We start from the raw sequence: 20330 nt of genomic DNA, 5'->3' as shown, positions 1-20330 counted from the left end.
TTAATGCGCGTGATTCCGGCTTCAGATAGCGGTTTTAATGCAGTACTGAGGGTTTCGTCGAGTTCCTATGCTGTACGCTCGAATATTATGACGTCATCGACATGTATTAGTGTATTTGGTACGTCGCGTAAAACTTCTTCGAATTTTTTTGTCAAGTGATCTGAGGCACAGTTGATGCCGAAAGGCAATCTGATATACTCAAAACGACCATAGGGGGTAATAATGGTCGTCAATAATTGGCTTTCCGTTGCCAACTTTATTTGGTGTTAACCTGAATTTGCATCTAACTGGGAACAGAATTTTGCGCCTTTTAACCTAGCTAGCGTAAAATCCACTTTGTGAAGTGGATGGACAGCTCTTTTGACGGAATTGTTCAATACGGTGTAATTGCAACAGAGACAAATTTCTCCATTCTCTTTAAGAATGCATACAATAGGACTACATCAATCTGTGGGTGAATCTACTTTAGAAATAACACCGGTACCCAGTGGGCACAAAATTTGGCTACGTCTTTACGACATCGTTACGACATCCTGAAGGCATCTTTACAACATCCTATGTCCATGTCGTTTCGGTGTGTTTGCGATATCGCAAAGACATAGTCAGATGATACGACTTATTTACGATATCGTAAAGACATCTTAACGACATGCACATAGAATGTCGTGAAGTTGTCGTAAAGATGTCGTAAAGACGTCGCCAAACTTTGTGCCCACTGGGTAGCTTCTAATTCATTCAATAATTCTTTAGTTTGTCCATTAACGAAATAACCACCGATCTTGGGACAGACAGTGCGAAAGGTTTCGCGTCTTCTTTTAATTCAATGGTTAGTTCACCTTCAAATTGACAAAGTCCATCAAAAAGTCCTGGAAATTCGTTATGCGCGTCAACTTCTGATTCAAATCAGCATTCTGCAGTTTCTGGATTTTCTCCCTCTTTGTTGACCATCATTTGTTTTGATTCGATACGGCGTAAAATTTTTATTAATACGAAATCCGAGATCGCGTCGCGTCCTAACAATGGTATTGATTGATTTTTAATCACGTAGACCTTTGTCTTTTTTTTTGCATTTCCTATCTCAAAATTTAGAGTAAAATGGCCCAGGACTGTTAGTCGGTTGCGTATCTGGTCCGAGAATTATAGTATCTGAAGAGTTGATCTGTTTCCGATACTCCCCGGGTACGGTCTCGATTGGTATGCATGTGACATCGGACCCAGTATCTATTCTAAACGTGGTACAATGCGAGAAGTCGGCAATATTAACATCTATGTTGTATTCTGAGGGTTTATATTGTAACTTTGGTGAAATGGCGCCGAGAAACATGGCGTTCATGTAGTCAACGTCATCAACACGGCAGATGATCTTCGATTCACGGGCGCGATCCCAGTGGCCTATCTTATTGCACTTGCAGCACTTCGACGATAGCGCAGGGCATCTTTTACTGCAGCGATGACAGGTCTCGGAGAAATTTTCTTGAGTAGATGAGTTCCTCTGATTTCCCCTCGTTCCAAAACTCTTCCATTTTCCTTAGAACTCATTCCGTTTCAGTGTTGCGTTGATCTGTGCGCCCGATTTTCCCGTTTCGCCTGTTCCACTTGCTGAGCGTATAACTTTATTTTGCTTTATGTATTGCTCTTCTTGACGAACCATGGTAATGGCTTGCTCCAAGGTCAGATCCGGTGTCAATTAGAGCCTGCCGACGTTCGTTTGTCTTGGATTCCAATCACGATTCTGTCTCTGATTAGTCGATCTTTTAGAGTGGAGTATTCGCATGTGTCAGCCAGCGTGTATAATGAAGTTATGAAGACGTCCACGTTTCCGTCTCGTTCCTGGATTCTGGAATTGAAGCGAATCTCCTAAACACCAAGTGTTTTTTAGGCGAGAAGTATCTGTTGGATTCTTCTTTGACTTGTGTGTATGTAGTTTCCTCGACGATCTGTGGGAAGACCTGTGTCAGGATCTCCTCCGATTTTTATCCATCGTGTAGCACTAGATTTCGATTTTCTCCTTGTCTGATTTTGTGGGCAGATTTGCCACTAAGATGTAGCGTTCGAAACGCTTTAGCCATGATGGCCATTGTTCAGGCTTATTAAAGTAAAATTCGGCCGCAGTTCGAACAGATGCTGTTTGATTTATAACGACGGATTGGGGCTGTCGATCTTCGTCGCTGTGCGGCATTTTGTGAATATTTTGTGAATATTTAAAATTTCCCCTAGACATTTTAGGAAGAAGGCGCTTTAAGGTGTGAACCCTTTATTAGAGTGACTTGATGTGCAGTCTGATTGTTACAACTTCACCACGAAAATTGACTAAATTTCCGCCTTGTTCAACTATACGGAGCTGTATATGATCTATTGTCTGCATGGCGACTGTTAAGTAAATGACATGAGATGGTACTTCACTATCTTATATCCAGGTGGCACTAGAAGGAAAAAATCATGAATAGTAAAGGGTTTTTCAATAAGAGCGCTACAAAAGTTTTTTTTTAACTAAAACAAAAACTGTTTTGGATATAAATGAAATTCTTTATTCATGTGAAAGTACATTCGATGCCATTATGTATGGAACTTGATTTCTCTTGCATGGCCACCACGGGCACGTCTGCAGAAGTCAAGAAGCTGAACCCAATTTTCGACGGTTTTCAAGCATAATTCGGCCGATACTGCTGCAATTTCACGTTCGATATTCGTACGAAGTTCATCAATCGTCGCTGGCTTGTTGGCACAGACCATAGACTTGACGTAGCCCGACAGGAAATAGTCTAACGGCGTCAAATCGCACGACCGAGGCGGCCAATTGACTGGGCCATTTCGTGAGATAACACGCTCACCAAACTTGGTTTTCAATAAATCGATTGTGACATTCGCTGTGTGGCTTGTGGCGCCGTCCTGTTGAAACCACATATTGTCCAAGTCTATATCATCCGATTCGGGCCAAAAATATTCGGTTATCATTGAGCGATAGCGATTCCCATTCACAGTAACGTGCCGGTCTTGTTCATCACGGAAGAAGTACGGCACAATGACGCCGCCGGCCCATAAACCGCAACAATCCGTAATTTTTTCGGGATGTAATGTTGACTCATGGAGTTCGTGTGGATTGCTGCCTGACCAATAATGCATATTTTGCTTATTGACGAAACCATTCAGCCAGAAATGAGCCTCATCGCTGAAGATGATTCTTCGATGAAAATCCGGATCATTTTCAAGTTGTTGCTCAGCGCAATTCACGAACATACGTCGCTTCTGGTGGTCAAGCGGCTTCAGTTCTTGCGTCAATTTGATCTTGTAAGGATGTAGGCCAAGATCTTTTCGCATAATACGCCACAATGGCGTCACAGATAAGCCCAACGCTTGCGAACGACGTGTGAGAGACTGCATTGGGCCTTCCTCAATTGATGCGCTAGCGGAAGAATATATTCTCGGCACTACGGGCACTTCTTTGTCTCACTGGCAAGGGAACATTTTGCACTGTACCTGTGGATTCAAATTTTTCCACTAGACGCTCAATTGTTGATCTGGCAGGACGATTATGACGACCATAAATTGGACGTAGCGCTCTTAAACTTGAGGCCACTGACTCCGAATTTCTGTAGTAAATTTTAATAATTTCGACTCGTTGTTGGATCGTATATCTTTCCATGATGAAATGGCAAACCTTACTGAAGAGAAATGTCAAAAGAGCAGCGGGAAAAAAATTGCGTCGTTTGCTGTCACTATCGGTCTACTTGTGTAGCGTGCCTATTGAAAAACTTTCTGAGCATGTATGCACCCGTAGTTATGCTACACTCCATTCTCAAAGAATTCACTTTTATGATTGATACCGGTTGATCAGATTCATAAGTTTGTTTAGCTCCTAGTCTGCGTGGAGAAAACCCTAGCGAATGACCGATGGAACCTTTAGCTTCGAAATTTATGCCGTGACTGCAGTAAATTTTCCTTTCTAAAGTATTATTGTTTGGTTTAATATGAATTTCAATACCCTTTTTTGCCAAAGCATTCTGTAGATAGCGCTTTATGTCAATTATTTCGTAATTTCCTGTAGGTACGCATTTCGCTCTTTTATCGTTATGCCTCGTATTACCAACCTCTGTCTCCGCGGCTAACACCTAATACTTGACTACTATTTATAATATTTACATTTTTCTTACATCTACTTCCTCTCCTATTTACAATCTTTCCTTCTCCATTCCTCTTCATCCTTCCTTCTCCTTTTCTCCATCTTACCCAACACCCGCTTCACCCATGCTACTGCCCTTTTGTCCCTCCTTTCATGCAACAATACCTCCATGCTTATCTCACTCCTTTCCACCTCTTCACACTCCTCCAACCAGTGCTCAACTTTTGCATCCCCTTTCCCGCACAGTTAACACATTCTCTTCTCTCTAGAAAGCCAGAACCTATTATAACCTTCCATGCAACCGCATCTCATTCTCGCTATAAGTCTCGGACTACCTTGCTCTCCTTTCTCTCACAAATATTGCACTCTCTCTCTCTCTCTCTCTCTCTTGGCATAATCCACACATACTTCCCGTTAAACCTTGACTCTCTTATCCTCTCCTTCTGTCTTCTCTTTTTCCATGTCATTCTTTTGAACCAACTCATATACCTTCCTTCCTTCCTCGTGCCTCCTGCTAACTTCATCTATCTGCAATCCATTCATTCTAAAATACCTTTTCCTTTCCACCTCTATCTTTGCACCACTACGTCTGTTTTCCTTCTCCCACCAACACTCCCTAACCAATTTACTTCCCCCTCTTCCAAAAATTTTTCCATATATTTATACGCTCGACTCCCTGTTATAATCTCTAAACTCATTCTTCCTGTCTCCCAACTGACAATATAGTTCGGCGTATTTCTTGCCAACCCCAGTGTCCACTTTACATACCTCTCCTGTATCCTATTTACCTTCTCACTTACCTTCCAACCCCACACCCCCACTCCGTAAAATGAGACACTCATCACTAGCAAATCAATCAATTCCATTCTCCTTACAAAATCATCTGCGAAGAACCTCTCCCCCAGCCCCCACACCTACCTCATCATCACATTTGCCCTTCTTACCCTCTCTTTTATATGACCATCCACTCCCCCATTCCTTCGAAAGAGGAAGCCCAAGTACACAAAACCTTTCACCTCCTGTACCGCTTTTCCCTTCCACTACCACTTCCCTCCCCTATCTCTCCCACCTCTCTTCCTGAAGACCATAACCTTCCACTTCTCCGCCTTTAACTCTAGCCTGTTTTCGTCCAAATATCTTCTCAACCTCTTCATCATCTCGTTTAAAGCCTCTTCGCTCTTTGCCAGCAGCACTAGGTCATCTGCATATACTAGTGAGCATATCCTGACTCCTCTCACCCTAACTCCTCCTGCCACTCCGGCCGGTAGCTTACTTTCCATATCCGCGATCAAAATAGCAAAAAGCGTTGGGCTAAGTGGGCACCCTTGTCTCAGATCCCTGTCCAACCAGAATCCCTTAGAGATTCCCTCCCCTCCTCTCACCCTATCTTTCGTCTACTCATATACCTCCCTCATCCACTCTATCAGGCTCCTCTTCACTCCCCTCTCTTCCATTGCCTCCCACAATCTCCCTCTATCTACCTCTATCTATCTTCTCCTCAACATCATTGCGCAGCCTATCTGCTAACACCATCGCGTATATTTTGTACGCAGTATTCGATAGCTTAATTCCTGTATAATTTTCCTGCCTCTTCCTAACCCCTTTCTTATACAGTGGTACGATCAACCCCTCCTCCCACCCTCTTGGAAATTCCTCCCCTCTCCATACTTTTTCACTACCCCCTTTAGCCTCTGCCAGAACTCTTGTGTACCAAACAGCCACGCTTCGTTCTCTATCCCGCCCATCCCTGCTGCCTTATAATTTTTCAATTTCCTTGTCTGCATCTCTATCTCCTCGTCGTTCAGCTCCTCTCCATCTACATCCCTTGTTCTTCTAAATCCCTCATCTCTCTTTCGTGTATCTGACCCCTGAAATGAATCTTTAAACAATTTTCTCCATTCGTCGCTCCCTATCTTCTTACTTATCCCCACCCTACGTTTCCTAAACCTATTAATTATCTTCCACACGTCCCCTTCTGTCTTCACACTTCTCAACTCCGCTTCCAGCTCTTTTTCTTTTTCCTGCTCATTCTTCTTACACATCGCCCTAAACTCCTTCCTCATTTCTACGTAATCCTCCCTTTTCGCGGTTCCTTCCTTCCACATCTTGTACTTCTTCTTCACCTTCCTCTTCATCATTTTACATTCCCTATCTCACCACGGCTTCACCATTCCTTTCTTCTTCTTACAAAATACCTTCTTTTGCACACAACCTTTAACTCTCTCTTGTAGATCCTCCCATATCTGGTCCACCGACTCCCCCTCAAAGCTGACGTTGCCAAACTGCTTCTGATACTTCTCTATCGCTTCTTTCGTTCACTACACCTTCTCCCCTAACGATCCTTCTTCCCCACCCTGCCTTTCGCCAGCCTCCCCCTGTATCCACAAACTTAATGGCTGATGGTCTGATGCCACCCTCCCTTCCACTGGGCATTTCTCTATCTCCGCCCACCCTTGCATATTCATAATCACATAGTCTATCACCGATACATCCCTCTTACACACATATGTGTATTCTCTCACTTCATCCCCTTTTACCATACCATTCGCCACCGCCCACCCTCTATCCTCTATCCAGTCTCTTAGAATCTCCCCCTCTTTATTTATTATCTTATCCTTCGATTTTCTTTCAAAGCTCTCTCTTTCCCGGTACAGGCCAGCAAACCCTCATCTCTCTCTTCCAGTAAGTTTTCTACCCGTTCTTAAATATGTTCCATTCCATCCTTATTGTACACAGTCACAAACTTAAACATCGACCCTCCTATCTTTACAACTCTCATTTGCACGCCCTCTCCCTCAACCTCTCAATGAACTTCTTCCTCTAATCCATCCCTAACCCCTGTTATAATTCCCCCACCAGCCCTTCTTTTTCTATTTACTTTGACCGGCTCCTGTAGCCTTCACCTATACACCCTTGGAAACTTTCACTCTACTCTATACCATTTCTTTCTCTCTATCCACGTCTCTACCAGTCCAATCACATCAAATTCCTGAATATAAGTCCAGAAATCCTTATCTTTCTTCTTTACCCCTGCTACGTTTCAGTACAACACCTTTAATACTCCTCCACCCTGCTTTACTCCCACCCACCTACTTCCCCCGAAAAAAATTCCCCTGCACTTCCTTTAATACCTCCTTTTCCTCGCCCCATACCCACATTTTCTCGTCTATTTTTATTTCCCGATACCCTACGTTCGCCGCTCTCCCTTCGCTCCCCTCCTTCCTAGCCCTGTCATTTAGCATTTTCTGAGCATCCCTTTCTTTCCTCGTCAAATTTTGGTCGATAAAAACCTTACTGTCCTTTATCCTATTTTTGTTACGCATTACCCCCAATTTTTCTTCTCAGCTCTCCAATTCCACCACCGCCACTTCATTCTTCTTTCTCCCCTACAGCCTAACTTTCCCTACCTTGCCTTTAACCTTGCTTCTCGCCCTCCCACATGTCAACTGCGTCCATTCCCGACCTGCCCTCCACCTTTTCCAGTCTTTTTTCCGCCCTTTCCTTCCACACCCTAATAGCTTCTTCCGTCTCCTTTATTTTACCCTCTTTTTCCTTCCTTACCAACACCAACTCCCTCTGCAATCCTTCTACTTTCCTGCTCAGTTTTTTTACTTCCCTTTCCCATCTCTCATCTCTTACCCTCAGGTCCTCCCTCATACTTTCCATCTGCTCCAAAGCCCTCCTTACATCCTCTCTTAACCCTCTTATCTCGCCTATCAGCACCCCGATAGCCTCCTTTTCTGTCTGCCCCTCTATTTTAGGGGGGGGGGGGGGGGTGACCTACGTGTTTGTACGCTTTTTTTAAAGGGACTCTCGAGCGCGCTTTTCTCAGGACTCTCTTTGCTTTCCCTTTTGCTTATCAAGAGATCCTCCCGCTCACTTGCACTAGACGCTCTCCCTTGCCTGATCGCTTCTTTCGCTCCGATTCTTCCCTCTCCCTGACGCGCCACTTGACACCGGGCCACGCACAACTGGCTGCCGTGTCCTTCTGGATATTTCCTCCACGTCTACTTCACTACCAGCACTGCCAGTACTCTCGCTGCCCACCTTCCACTCGTCCGTCGGCAACTGTAACCTATCCATACACAAAAGTACGCACTGCCGCCAACATATGTCTCTTAAGGCTGCTGTTTGCTTACCGCCCTAAAATTTCAGTTTTTTTTGCCCTATTTCACCCCTCACATCCCCTTCAGACACCCTTTTCTCACACGTTGCATCCCCCAGCACTACAAGAACTACCCTTGTCCGGCATGCAGATCCAAAATCCTGAACACAAAACTACCCCACTCCCTTGCAAACCTAACCTCACTTTCCTTATTTAGCCAATTCCCACCCCCCAACTACAATGTAAATTAATTCTTATCTTCCCAATGAACCCCTCACAGCCGGACATGTGTAATGATCAATATAAACACAGTCACGCCTTAGACGTCGATGCAGCAACATGTCTTCGCGCTAGGAGAATTTTCAAAAGCAAAAGAATATTTTGCAACAAATTGCTAAGGCTAGTGAATCAATTCGACGAAAACATAGGTTAATAAAGTTGGGTTAAGAAACAGTTGAGCGCGCATTAACTGACACTTTTAAGCCCATTGTTAATCCACTCGAGAAAATTGTTGGGGGTTTCAAGAATATAGAAAAAGTTTAATCAATTAGATGGAAAGAAGATGCAAAGAATAAAGCTGAAGAAAGTATTGATGACGATGATTTATCATACAAATCAATTAATGACGATAAGGAAGAACCAGATGAGAAAGTAGATCCCAGTAATATAGACACATTAACTGCTAGTGAAGCTGAAAACAACTCAGAAACACCTACATCTTCATGGATTGATGATGATGCAAACAAGTATCTCATATTGTTAGGCGAACGAAGTAGAGAACTCGATAATGTGTATGGAGTAAGAAAATGAACAAAAGATAGATTAATGATTGGAGATTCTCAGATAAGTTCCAGTTAGAACTTTATTCATGTGGGTAATATGAATTTTCCCAAAAGTAAAGGCTTGATTGAACTTTTATTTAAAAAAGTACCTCAAGGGTCCTCTATAACTCCCAGTGATCTTGAAAATTATAGACAATTTGTTATTGCAACAAACTTATATAAAAAAACATTATAAACTAAATGGAGAAATTTGTGACAGTAAGGCCTTTAAATATAAAAACTTTATAATGAAATTGATTCCTCCATCTCTACCAAAAAATTCAAATAGATTAAGTAAAGACCGGAAATCATTAGCAGGTGAAGGTATGATCCCGCAATACATGATTGCTAGAGAGAAAAGTCTAATGGATTACATTTACTGTGATGATCCGAATGAATTGGTAGATCGATTACGTTTACTCCTAGCGTCTCAAGCAACTTGAAATCTAAGTCACACCAACGAAATTATATCAATTATCGAAGAACTACGAGAAGCTGAAATTATATGAATAATAAGAGGCTGTGTAAAGTGGCTGAAGCTCAAGAGCAGTATGATGCTGTGAATCTGAATATGGTGCAAAATATGATACAGCGTGAACTTCAGACTATATATGATGTAGCTTCTTTGCGAACCGAAGTAGTCAAGAATACAATAATGGTTGAAACTCTGGAAAATTCCACTGATAAACTTTTCAAAAATGTGAAGATTGATGTCGAATCAATTCAAAAACTGGTGTTTCGAAATTCCGAGCTCATAAGTCAATCAGATACTAGGTTAAATGCCCTCAAAAATGGAAGCCGAGAATCTGTACATGTTGATAGATAAAAAGAATTTTATAATTCGCATTTTGAACATCTTATGAAGCGATAAAAGATAAATTAGTACTATACATTTAGTAATTTAAAAGCGTCTATTTGCGAGCGATAATCGTACTTTAAAGAATAAAATGTGGATGTAATTTAGCTTAAAGCGGAATTATATGTGGATAGATGTTTTGAAATATTTAGTTTCATCTTACAACGATACTAGACATCAGACTATTCGAATGAAACCAAAAGAAGTTACTAAACAAAATGAGAAAAATTTGTTGTTTAATGTGTACAAAAATTACAGTGTAAAACAAGCAGTTGAAAAAGCGAAATTTAAAGTTCGAAATAAAGTAAGTATAAGAAAGTTTAAGCATGTTTTTGAGAAAGGCTACGCACCGAATTGGACAACTGAAATATTGACTATAAGTCATGACAAGAATACTGAACCAGTGACGTATATGCTTAAAAATTATCAAGGTAAAGCTATTGCAGGTAGTTTTTATGAACAAGAACTAGGTAAAGTTAGACATTCAGACATTTATCTTGTGGAAAAAGTACTGATAAACGAGGAAATAAGCTATTTGTAAAATGGTTAGGTTTCGAAAAACATTTATATCTTTTTCCTTATTCATCTACCTATCCTTAATTTAGTAAATAAAAAAGACGAATTTTGTTTGAATTACATTTATTTAGATTTTTCTTGCCAACAAAATACATTAAATTTTAATGTATAAAGGTAACATTCACACATCTGAGTCCTTGTAATTTTGTAATCACTTCTTCACACACATTCTGATTATAAAAAGTAATCAATTCAAGAAACAGAATTTCAAATCACATAAGATTAGCAAATATTAATTTTTTCATTGCCTTACTCTTTATAAGCCTGTATAATTTTTTTGTATATAAGATTTTACACTTTTTACAGGTGATGATTTTACTTTACGCCAGATACTTTCAGCGAAGGTTTCAATAATGACATATTTTGTACGCTGAAACGGCATACACTCAGATCCAGAAGATACCGGTCGAAACAAAGGCTGACTTCCTGGAGAACAGCAAACGTTATTTCTTGAAGCACAAACGGATAGTATTTTTGAGTTTCTTGATATTGCTCCAAAGACACTATATAATCACCAAACGATACAGTCATGTGTATATGGAAATTTCCACAGTCGATGCGTTGCTGATTCTCTTGGCCATTAATAAACAGTGAAATGAGGTTGAAGTAACTTTTGAATAATTTCCACTCTTTAGGATTCAGGGTTACATTTGCAGGGGGATAACTGGCTTGCAGTTTCACTGATAAGGCGAGATTTCCGTCTTTTTTAAAGTCAGCACCGATGACAATTTGCTTTGTAAATGATGAATTCAGGTTGTATGTAGTCGTATGTAACATTTGATTTCGTGATGTATAAGGCATGATGATGTTAATCTCACTGAAGGTTTTCACAAACTGAACGATAGTTTTTAAAAATTGCGTACTTTATACATGTTTTCTTAATCAATTCAATTGAATTGAAGCGTCCACCCAAATAAACCATTTCAAGGTTTTCATCTTCACAGACCTTCTTCATTTGAACGAAGAGGTTCTTATCCTCTTCAAACAATTTTGTCATTCTTTGAGGTAGAAAAACGGAGAATTTGTTTTCAATGATCACTAGCGTTCGCATTCCATGTTCAGTTTTAGCCTCCTTAATATCTGCTATTTTGTATCCTTTGTTAGCTTCTAGGTCTGTCAGCTTCTTTGTTGGAGGAAAGTCTTCACTGCGAGCGGCTTTGTTTAGTTTTGAGAAATCCATTTCTCCTTTTTTCACTGCTTGGTATCTTCAATATTCACAGTTTTTAATTTTTTCGTTAAAGTTTGTAAATCACTTCGCACTTATATCACTTGTTTTAGTTAGCCAATGTTATTTAGAAATATGTTTTAAGTGATTTTTTAGCTCTTGTTGCCTTTCTTCTTTACAATCTGACATCTGACAATAAACTGATCGAAGAATAGAGCTAGCCTCCTTTTATAAACTCTCACCCCCAAGGAAGCAATCATCCTTGTTTTTCTCATTTAACCTTGACACGTGCATGTGATAACCTTGAAACTTGTTTTTCGCAAATTCTGCCTTCACACAATTGCGCAATATTATTCTATGACGTCATCAATTTTTCCTAGAATCTTCTATAAGCTTATACCCATTAAACAAATAAAGGCAGGAATTTTTAAATCAAAACAGGATGTCATGCATAACCCTCATATCAAATTTCATCTGTCCACCTGCATCTTTTGCGCATTAAACAAATAAAGGCAGGAATTTTTAGCTGAAGTATTATCTATCGGGAAGCAATAAATCAAATTAATAGTCAAAACAGGATGCTATAATTGCTCTCCATATAAAATTTCACCTATACACCTGCATTTTTTGCGCATATAACGAACATCTTATCTATCAGGAAGCAATAAATCATCCTTGTTTTCCTCACAATAACCTTCAACCTGCTTACATTAATTTGTTTACAGACTATTGCGCAATTGTGACGTCATCAGGATCCTTCGAGAACGTTCTCGAAGCTTAGCACGGGCAAGAGCCACTACAGGTTAAAGCTTCTCGATGCCGGTAAGGTAGGAATCGTGGTCCAGAACCCAGCCTGCTCATCTACTCAGAACTTCTGAGCGCGATAATTTCAAATGGGAAGACAATTCTCGAAACTCTGAAAGTAAAATAAATTATGTTAGTACATGCGAAAAGAGGAACATAAAGAAAAATAATAAAATGAAAAAATTACATATTCTGTTCTATTGCTTTTGAAGAAAAATATGAAATAAAATAATAATTACATATCATTTGATGGAATTGAGATCCAACTTGGAGACCACAAATCTGCAAGACACTGCAAATCAAAGCTGTTTCATTAAGAAACATCTTTTAAAAAAACCATTTAAAGGAACTTATTTGAAACAAAAACACTTAATTTAAAATTTGATGATACGCAATTTATTAAAGATGAATTTCCACCATCACTGTTTCAAAGTCACAAATCACAATTGTTTATAATTGTTTATATCGCGGCGTCTCGTTTCACGTTCAACAATTGATCTTATTTATAATAGTTTATTATTTTACAACAATTCAAATGAAATGACTAAGTTTAAACACAATACAGTTTCTAAGTGCAAAAAACTCAATTATACACTATCAAGTGTTGCAGGTTTAGTATTAAATATGCGGTTTCAGAGATACAAAAATCTGGCGTTTTTTCGTTGTGCGCGCCTTTTTTTAAACTCTGTTTTGGGCGGAATAATTTCCCAGTTTTTCCTTTTCAGCCAATCAAATCGCTGACGTCGTTGAATTTAACAGTCTGTTTACAAATAAGAAATTAGTTCGCATGGCTCCGCCTATTAGATTTAAAACGCAATATGACCAATTCGTTGATTGACATATCCAAAGAATTTCGGTCCAAAGTTCAAACTGTGACCGGATGTTTATAATACCATTTCCTTTTAAAATTCGTTCTAAGGCACATTTTCATACTAAAAATAGCTCTATGACTCATCTTTAGGAATGCTAAGAATCTAACCTATTTCCTATTGCGTCGTAATAAATAAGTATTTCCCTGATATCGAATTAATCTGTCATTCTTATTCTTTCGATTATTTCAGGACAGAGAGAGAGAGAGAGTATTAAAATAATGAATATTTCTTCTAAATTGTATATATTCTGTAATTTCTAAGTCATAGTTATATGGTCAACTTTAAATTCTAATTTGAATTTGAACACACATCGATCAATCGATATAACGAATCGATATCTCGCTAGTCGATACTAGCTTTCGAGGACACTTTGTGTAACTAACCGTACATGTTTTGTGGGCTCTAGAACCCGAAAATCTATATCGTTACAACTAGGAATGATCATGATGGAAGTATGGGGGATTACTTTATCCTAGGAATATTTGAAACACGCGGGAAATTCAACATTTGGGTTAAATAAAATCTTATTTAAATTGTATTTTTTCAATTTTCTGGAAGTCTAAAATTAAAAGATCACTCATTAGGAAGGCTAGTATGGAAACAAGGTGACAAACTATGCGCTTGAAAAGGGTGATTCAGTAGGAATTTTAGGACGAAAAGAAAGTAATGAATTAGGAATTTTGAAGGGACCTAGGAAATATAAGTGAAGGTAACTTGAATTTCTAAAGTCAGAATGCGGAAGTTAGCACGTGGGTGATATTTTCAACCATAGATTAATGAATATTTTCGAAGAGGAAATAGGTCTAATGGATTTAATTAGGTGAAGTTACGGTAGATCGGACAGACTTACTTCACGGTTAGGGGCTGTTTGCGTGGGCGCCCTCATGGACACTGCACTCAGGCATATTTTGGTGAAACTTATAGGGGTGTGCGGGACGGGTCGGTAGAACTTCAGAGGCAATCCGAGAGAGGCGAGCGAGAGCCGAGTGAATCACTGCGCATGTACAACAGTTGACTTTGTTTGACACTCCAGCAACTAACCACGAGGTTAATGTGAAAAAACGAATAGCAAGTTTTCCTAATTTAAACTTTGCACAATTATGTATTTCTCATTTCATAGCATTTCTTTAAAAGTTAATAATTAACTTTTAAACAAATAGAGTATTTTTTAGATACGTTCAGGGTTATGAAACTTTTCGTAGCAGGAGTCAGTAGGTTCATCAATTTCATTCAACTTTTAGTTAGGAGGAGATCAACGATCAACGAGGGCACGCTTATCAGGCTACCTCAGTTATTCTATTCGTGGGATTTAATTGGAAAATTACTTTCGAAAGGAATAATATTCTCGACGAATTCTTAGATAATTAGTACTGCTAAAAACTCGTTGATTCTCAAAGGGGAGAATATTCTAGACGAATTTTAATGTACTTGCGAAGGTAAAATCCATGACTAAAAGACCATAGCCCCTTTCGATCAATAAAAATCAGTGGCAGTAGGAAGTCTATTAGAGGGGTCAGAATTAGTGCCTAGAGAGAGAACTCGTTTGAGCTTCGGTCGAATTGTATCGTTTTTGCTAGTTGAAATCATTAAACAAAATGTTGAATAAATTGAATAATTCATGTAAAGCAAAGTTTTGTGTTTAATTAATATCATATTTCCCTCAGTATCTTCAGATTTCAGGCAGTGATTTTTCACTCAGTGGCAACAATGGACAAGTAATTAAAAATTTAATGAGGTTAAATTTAAATTCAAATGCAGTAGAAACATGGAGGTGAACTTTAGTTGAAGACGAAAATCAAAGAGGGCTCTGGACTGGGCCTGGACGTGACAGATATGCTCTTCAATACAACGTGGAGCCATAGAGGGATCCCTCTATGGTGGAGCCAGGGCCTATTTTCACAACTGATCACTTGCACAAGCGTAGATGGAAGATAGGTATAGAGGCGACAATGCTCACTAAGCTTGAAAGATAGGCGCGGGGAATGAGACGTCAAGAGTAGGTCTAGTTTGGGAACCAGCGACGCAAGGCGCCAGTAGTGTCGTGGGGAAGGTTCCCTCTATCCCTCTACGACTCTACGAAGGAACCAGTGACTCACCGATAGAAAGTATGAATAATGCGCGTGAGTGGCATGGGCCTAAAATGCGTGTTGTGTATGTGATTCAAAAGAGAGAATGTAAATTGAGGCTAGGGGAGGATATGCGTGAAGAGTAAAAGAAACTGTTACACTGCAGTTTTTCACCGTAACCAAGAACTGCTTTTAAGGGTACTTTTTCACGGAGGTCTGTTCTTAACTAATCGTGGAATTAATATTTTCCATAGGATTCATTTCTAGCTACTTAGTTGGTTTATGGCAACTTTGATTGGTTGAGAGCCTAGATTCGAACTCAATGTGTCAAATTAATTCAACGATTAATTCATAACAGGTCTCCGTGAAAAGCTACCCTAAATCTTGTCAATTTTAAATATTTGCCGAATATGCAGTTCATTGAAAATTAATTTTCAAATGTAAAGAATAACATATTAATTATCTCAGGTAGAAGAAATAAATAAAAAGAAGCATTCAAAATTTCTGTACGGCAACACTTTCTACTTATTTAATTCTGAGTCAGCATACCGGTCTCTTCTCTAGATGATTGAACTTTTTGAACGAAAAAAGAGAATAATTGAAAAGGTAGATATACAATTTTGAAAGAAGAACATATATTAATTAAAAATAAACAAATTAAAACTTCTTATTTCAAAAAACTTATCTGAATTGCAAGTCTTTCTCCACTAGAGCCAAGTTTTCAAATTGAAAAAATTGTCTAATATACTTTGACAGAAATAAATACTTAATACTTTTACAGTGCTATTTCTTAATCCTATTTTACTTTATAATTACTTCGCTTTTTTCGACTTCGCATATTCCATGAATTGTGCAAATGATGTTTTACTCGGCTAAGTTTTGGAATTGTTCACGTGAAAATTTAGTCTGTTACAAGATTTTTCAGTAGGCCTGAATTGGAATACGACTAAAATTGGAATTGGAATACGACTAAAAAACTGTATCCAGTGACATTAAAAATGAGATCACTGGAGGAATTCCAGAGTTTTTTCCGCATTGAAAATAACAGAATAAAGTTCTCATATTTCAATAATGGACACGAAAAATATGATACCACAAGAAAAGAAATTTCCAGTTTTTACGAAAAATGTTTGGTAATATTTCAAACAGTTTCTGATAATAATTATGAGCAACTGTTGTAAAGATTTTGTGATAATATATCACTGATAGCATAATACTTTCATTTCTTCGAAGAAAAAAATGTTTCTTTATTTATAAATTAACAAAATATGAATATTAGCGGCGCTTAAGCAAAAGTAAGTTCAAATCTTAACGTGCATTTTTGACTTTTTCATACATCGTGGGTTCGAATTGAACCACATGGAAGCAGAAATAAACTGACCTGTTTTACAAGAAAATTAATTTTTCTCGAAAACGGCAGATCACAACGCAAAATTATATACGTATATATTACCTTTTTGAATTTATAGAGCATTCTTATTAATCTAAATATGGTGGCGTTTTAGTACGTTTCTGATAGGAATGAATAAATATTTTCACTGAAAATTAGTGAATTCTCACTGATTCAAATTTAAAGAGTAGCCAGCAATGTGTTGTTTCACAAACTTATACTTTTTTAAACTTTAGATCGAAATTTTCAAAGAAAAGTTGCAAATCAGGATTTAAATTGAAAACCGTTATTATAAATTTTGTATAAAAACTAGATTGATTATTTTATTAATGCTTTTTTAAAAATAGTTGAATTCTTCTAAAATACGACTTTTCAATAATAGAATTTATTTTTCAATAAAACTATTAAATTTTCAAGTCAAAAAGACAAGTTTTCTAACAAACAGTTGAATTTTCAACACAAGAAAATGAATTTTAAAAAAATAGACGCATTTTCAACCAAGGGCTAAGTTTTCAACAGAAATGGTGAATTTTTAACCAAAAAGATTCACTTTCCTCCAAAGAAGATGATAGTTCTACTAAAATTATGAGTATTCAACCAAAAATTATTTTTTAACAAATATTTCAATTTTTAACTAAATAAATAACAATTTTTAGAAAAAAGATGAATTCTCAACGAAGAACGTATTAGTTGATACTTCAACCAAAAAATATTGTAATTTAAAATACAAAACTGTTCAATTTATTCCGAAAAGGTGAATTTAAAACCAAAAATTTTATTTACAATCAATTTGTGGAAGTTTCAAGCGAAAAAAAACGAATTTTTTACAAAACAGTTGAACTTTCTACCAGTTAATTTTCAACCATATAATTGAATTTTCTACCAAAACGGTTGAACTTACCACCCACAAAGACGAATTTTGAGCAAAATGAGCATATTTCCAACCAAAGAATTGAACTTTCAACTAATTTCATGAAGTTTTAATCAAAAGGTTTGAATTTTAAGAAATAAAATTAATTTTCTACTACAAAAGACTAATTTTCAACTAAACTGATGAATCTTCAACCTAATAATTGATTTTTAACGAAATTTGTTCAATGTCTAATCAAATCGTCAACCAAAACAGACACAACAATTTCATAAAAAATAGCAGTATAGTGTTTTCGAGATTTATACTTTTTGAAATGTATGAAAATTTCTATTTTGAGTTAAATGAAAAGGTTTGTCAGGAGTTATTATTGTCTTTTTACTCTCTAATTTGTGTGAATTTTTAATTTTATTTTCTGATTTATTTCCTCAGTTTATAATTCATTACACGGTCACGTAGACAATATAGGCATATTCGCAACTTGGCTTGCTATAAGCACACAAGAAATCGGTATAAACGTAAAATCGTATTTCGCATAAAGGCTATTGAGAAGTCTTGAAGTATACATAATTTATAACGAGATTAATGAACCAGAAATAATCTTCTTAATAAGCCGCGTCTTTTATAATTCGCATAATTTTTCAGTATGATCAGCTGTTGTCAAAAAGATTGTGTGTGTGTATGTGTGTGTGTGTAAAAACAGACAAATTCAAGATGAGCGACCTCTAAATATTATCCGACTCTTGTTTTTTTTTCACGTGGTTCATTTTGAACCCAAAATTTAAAAATAAAGAATTATTCATTAAAATTAATGGCAATCATACTTTTTAATATTTTTTATAATCTTCAAGTCAGTTTGATACTACTTTGAAATCACTTTCATTAGAAAAACTGGTAATTACTCAATTATAACTCACAACTTTTTGTTTGTAGAAGTTTGTAGGCCCTCTTTTAGACCCCCACCCCACCCCCACCCCCACCCCTGTAACTAACCTTAAGAAAATATTTTTGTCAAATTTGTTTGTATTGCTAAACATATCAAAAAGTGGAGTTCGCCGTGGAATTGATGAAGATAAGTAAAACCGATGTATATTTCATGAGTTGTATTTTGGCACATTCAACGGCACACGTTTAATTATTGCTGCTCAATCACTAAAACCACGGATAATCTTAAATAAAGTCAAGATTCCTGCGAATTTGCGTCTGCCATCCAATGATCAAATGTCAAATCTACATCGCAGCACTTCATGGTCCGATCCACGTGGAGGATAGATTTAGTCTTCTTTCCAAGCCATATATTTTAAGAACCGTCTTTGGCATTTCTCAATGGAATTAAGGGTGCATTAATACCTCTGTCTGCCTGCCCGGTGCAGGCAGGCAATTGCCCAAGGCTGTTCACACGACCAGTTTTCCGAGGAATTTTGACCGGGGAAAATGTGGAAATGCGGCGCGGGAATTGTAAATATTGTTAAATTTTTAAATAAAATAAATCAAGTTTTTATAGTTTAAATTGAAAATTATGATAACTATTTTAATTTTTATAATATAATGTAAAAATATATATAATTCGCAACTCTGAAATCAGTATTTCGAAATGAAGACACGAACAATTGTTTACAGATGAGTTGATGTTCTCAGTCGCTGTGTGCGCCCATACATATTTTATTCCTAACAAACAATTTATGTATAGTCAATTTTTAATTATAGGATTTTAGAGGTGATGTTATTTTCACTTGTAAAACATTTTTAAAACTGCTGACAAAAGTATAAATTTATTTTTAAAATATTGTATTTGAGAATAATAATGAAGTACTTAAGAGGAAATAATATCTACTTACAAAGTTTCCTTCTCTTGCTGAATAAAAGTCTCCGCAGCACACAGCGACTGACAACATCAACTCATCTGTAAGCCATTGTTAATGTATTCATTTTGAAATACTCATTTCAGGGTTGGGAATTTGATATATTTTTATACTATATTATAAAAATTAAATTAATTATCATAATTTTCAATTTAAACTATAAGAACTTGGTTTATTTAATTACAAAATTTAACAATATTTACCATTCCCGCGCCATTTTCACATTTTTCGCGGTCAAAATTCCTCGGAAAACTGGTCGTGTGAGTAGCCTTGGACAATTGCCTGCCTGCACCGGGCAGGAAAACAGAGGTATGAATGCACGCTAACATGTTTTTTCTTTAAGGGCATGTGTTACTTAGAAAATTGTCGATTTTACCAGTTTAAGGTTCCCCCGGCTTTTTTCTAGAATAATAAATATTTTGTCTCAAAAATCTGGGAAATGATAGCAAACATGCTAACGGACATCCCCGCACAATTTTTTTGCGTTTTTTTTATCAAAAAATTTTTGATATTGCTAACAACGTGCGTGTATATTTTGAGGTTATATGTGTTACAATTCACCCGACGTTACCTCAAAATAATATATGCATAAAATTTTTATTTAGCACAATAATTTTTCTTGTTATTATCCCTCAAATATTAGTCCTGGGACGTCCGTTATATTTTATAGCATCTCCGAATTCAGTTTTTAAACATTTTCTTTTTTGTGGAAAAAAGCCAGGGAAACTGTAAGTACGAGGGTAGTTCAATAAGTCCTTAGAATGACCAACAGATGGCGCGCGAATCGCTCCAAATCATCTGTTTTCAGTCAGCACCACTCCCGAC

Source organism: Belonocnema kinseyi, chromosome 5 (assembly GCF_010883055.1).
Source record: "Belonocnema kinseyi isolate 2016_QV_RU_SX_M_011 chromosome 5, B_treatae_v1, whole genome shotgun sequence".
Taxonomy (NCBI): domain Eukaryota; kingdom Metazoa; phylum Arthropoda; class Insecta; order Hymenoptera; family Cynipidae; genus Belonocnema; species Belonocnema kinseyi.
This window is presented reverse-complemented; position numbering follows the sequence as displayed.